This window comes from Pygocentrus nattereri, chromosome 18 (assembly GCF_015220715.1).
Source record: "Pygocentrus nattereri isolate fPygNat1 chromosome 18, fPygNat1.pri, whole genome shotgun sequence".
Classification (NCBI taxonomy): domain Eukaryota; kingdom Metazoa; phylum Chordata; class Actinopteri; order Characiformes; family Serrasalmidae; genus Pygocentrus; species Pygocentrus nattereri.
In genome coordinates, this window is record NC_051228.1 from 2,221,693 (window position 1) to 2,225,407 (window position 3,715).

The window sequence follows — 3,715 nt, forward strand, 5'->3', positions numbered from 1 at the left end:
TGTGGATATGAAGCGCAGAAGACTGGGTTTATTATCACAAGGCAAAGAAGAGGCGTTGGGTCGATACCCAAAAACAGAGAAGGGTCGCAGTGGTGATCGTAACACCAGGCCAACAAGGCAATCCCAGCTATTCCTACCACTAATATTACTGCTATTAATATTAGTAGTATAATAACTCTGTAGGTAGTCTGACCAGAGGAGGACGGGTCCCCCCTGGTGATCCTGGTTCCTCCCAAGGGTTCTTCCTCAGCTCTGAGGGAGGTTCTCCTTGCCGCTGGCGCCCCCTGGCTTGCCCACCTGGGGGTTTTACACTCATGTTAAAACTCTGTCTTTACTGGAATTCTGTGACGACATCCATTGTAAAAAGTGCAAAAGTAGAAAAGGGTCAGGCATACTGGAGGATCAGGAGTCATGTGATCTCCCAGAGGATCAAACGGTGTACAAATCAAACGGTGAAACCGAGAAATATTATCGTTTTTTTTTTTTAATATTTGCTCATTTTGAATTTGATGCCAGCAACACATTTTTAAAAAGTTGGGACAGGGCAAGAAAAGGCTGGTAAAGTTGTGTAATGCTAAAAAAACAGCTGGTGGTTGATTGGCAGCAGGTCAGTAACATGACTGGGTACAAAGAGCATCTCAGAGAGGCGGAGTCTTTCAGAAGTAAAGAGGAGGAGGGGTCACCACTCTGTGAAAGACTGGACCATCAAATAGAGCAACAACTCAAGAAGAACGTTCCTCAACATAAAACAGCAAAGAGCTTCTGCTTTTCATCGTCTGCGGTTCAGAACATCATTAAAGACTCAGAGAATCTGGAGGAATCTCTGACTGTGAGGGATGAGGCTGAACACCAGGATCTGCTGGCCGTGATCTTTGGGCCCTCAGGCAGCGCTGCATTAAAAACAGACATGGTTCTGTAGTGGAAATCACTGCATGGGCTCAGAAACACTTCTGAAAACCACTGTCTGTGAACACAGTTCATCACTGCATCCACAAACGCTGTTAAACTCTAAAACACAAAGAAGAACCCAAATATAAACAGGATCCAGAAACGCTGCCACCTTCTTTGGGCCCGAGCTCATTTAAAATGGACTGAGGGGAGGTGGAGAAGTGTCCTGTGGTCCAACAATTCCTGGAAATCATGTTTGCCGCTTCCACCAGGCTAAAGAAGAGAGGAATCACCTGACTTGTTATTAGCACACAGTTTAAAAACCATCTTCCGTGATGGTATGGGGTGCATTAGGGCACCTCTGTAAAGGCACCAGTAATACTGAACGATTTTAAAGCAACATCTGCTGCCATCCAGACGACGTCTTTTTCAGGGAAGGCCTTGATTATTTCAACAAGACGATGTAAAACCACGTTCTGCACCTATTACAGCAGCACTGCTCCGTAGCAAAAGAGTCCGGGTGCTAAACTGACCTGCCTGCAGTCCAGACCTGATTCTAATAAAATTAACATCCAGATTGAAGTTCTAATAAAATTAATATCCAGAATTAGGCTCTAATAAAAATGATATCCATAATATCCTTAAAAACACATGATCAAATTAAATCATTTAAAATGGCTATAGATAAATACCTATAATATAGGTATAAATAAATAAGATTATTTTATTCAGGAAGTTAATGTTGAGAAAAGTAACACTACAGAAGTGCATAACTACGCTGCTTTAAGGCCACTGTCAGGACTTCACTGCCCTACAGTAACAGAAACACTGATGTTTATTATGATGTAGATTAACAGCTGCATAACACCACAGACGGAGCTCGCTGTCTCTGAGTCACATCTGTCTCTAAACACAGACCAGCCTTTCAATTTTAAATCTAAACGGGCTTTTCTGTTACTCCCTCAAATATAACACCGACTGACCTTCTTAGATGGCAGATCAATAAATAGAAACTGGGCTGCGTGGTACAGGTATATATTTTCGGCAGAGTTTGGACGTCCTCTAGTGGCGGGTTTATGTATTGCACATCTAACAGACAAATGCCTGATGAATGAAGCCAGGAAATTGTGCACGTAAAGGGGAATTCCACCCGAATTGTGTTTGAGATGTAAACAGAGACAGTCCTACCTTGTCGGTCCACCTTGTAGATGTAAAGTCAGAGACGACAGCTCATCTGCTGCTGCACAGTTTGTGTTGGTCGTCCTCTGGTCCTTCATCAGGGGTCACAGGACGCTGCTGGCTGGATATTTTTGGTTGGTGGACTATTCTCAGTCCAGCGGCGACACTGAGGTGTTTAAACACTCCAGCAGCACTGCTGTGTCTGATCCACTCAGACCAGCGCAACACACACTGACACACCACCACCACGTCAGTGTTACTGCAGTGCTGAGAATGACCCACCACCCAAACAGTACCTGCTCTGTGAGGGTCCATGGGGGTCCTGACCACTGAAGAACAGGGAATGGGAGAAATGATGTTCGCAAAACCTGATTTACGATGTCACAGTGTCAGTCAGTTCATCCGGGTTGCCAGTTGCAGCTTCAAAAAACCCCCAATCGGTTTATTGAAAGCAGTCTTGCAGGTCTTGCTTTGCCTCTCTGGGCCATTTCTTCACTGCTTTCACGACAGGCTTACGAGGCCTGCTGGTCACGTCCTGTATAAATAAAAATAATGCGTGGCTTATTAATGCGTGGGAACAACATCAACAATAATGCGTGGCCACAACTTAGTAAGACGTGGGAATGAGATGACGTAGTAAGGTGTGGGAACGAGGTCACGGTGACCATGCATTAGGATCTCGTTCCCACGCTTTACTAAGTCGTGGCTACGACTTAACCATCTCGTTCCCACACCTTACTAAGACGTGGCCACGCATTATTTTTATTTATACACCAGTGGGCCTCCGTAGATATTAGTTTCTCCCTGTAGGCTGGAGTAAGATGAAAGCTGAGCGATGTGCATCTTTAAAAATAGTGTAGCAGTGGTCCAGTTTGTTGTTATCCCTGGTAAGACAATTAATAAGCTTATTTATTGGTAGTGATTATGAATGAATGCGTCTGTATCACCAATATAGCCATTTTATTTACCATCCGTACCCCCCAGTTAACCTACAGGAGTTTTTATATGTAGAATTTGTTTGTAAAATAGTGAAACATCTTCTCTGGGGACTATGTGCACGTATCCCTCCGCCACGACTGAACTGCAACTATACTCTGCCAGGGGGATCTTAGCGCTGGACGTCTGGTTCCCATCACCAGCACTGTGATCAATCCTGACTCGGTATGTTTCTCTATAACGGAGAATTTAACATCGAACCACTCTGAACGACTCTGTTTACACCCTGAAGACGGACTTATGCAGAATTTCTGTAATACGGTGTACTTCCCCTTTAACACAAACAGACCAAGGTAAAGTATATTTATAATAACCCTGAGTACAATATATGAAGATTCAGCCCTATAGATGGACCCTGTAAGGTGGCCAAAGGTGCCTAATAAAGTTAATATAGTCAATAAATATGACGTATCATATATGCTGTAGCGCGTGTCCACAACGGGTCAAGCCCAATGTTCCCAATATGCAAATGAGGACAGGAGCGCTTCTTCAACGTGACAGTCGAGAAAAAAAACACAGCGAACGCCTCCCGCCGTCCAATCAGAGCTCCGGGTTCTGGCAAAGGGGCGCGGTTTGCTGTGATTGGGCGGTGATGTTGTCATCGTGTGGCCAATCAGCGGCGAGGGTCGTTGCCCAAGCACGTGTGGGAATC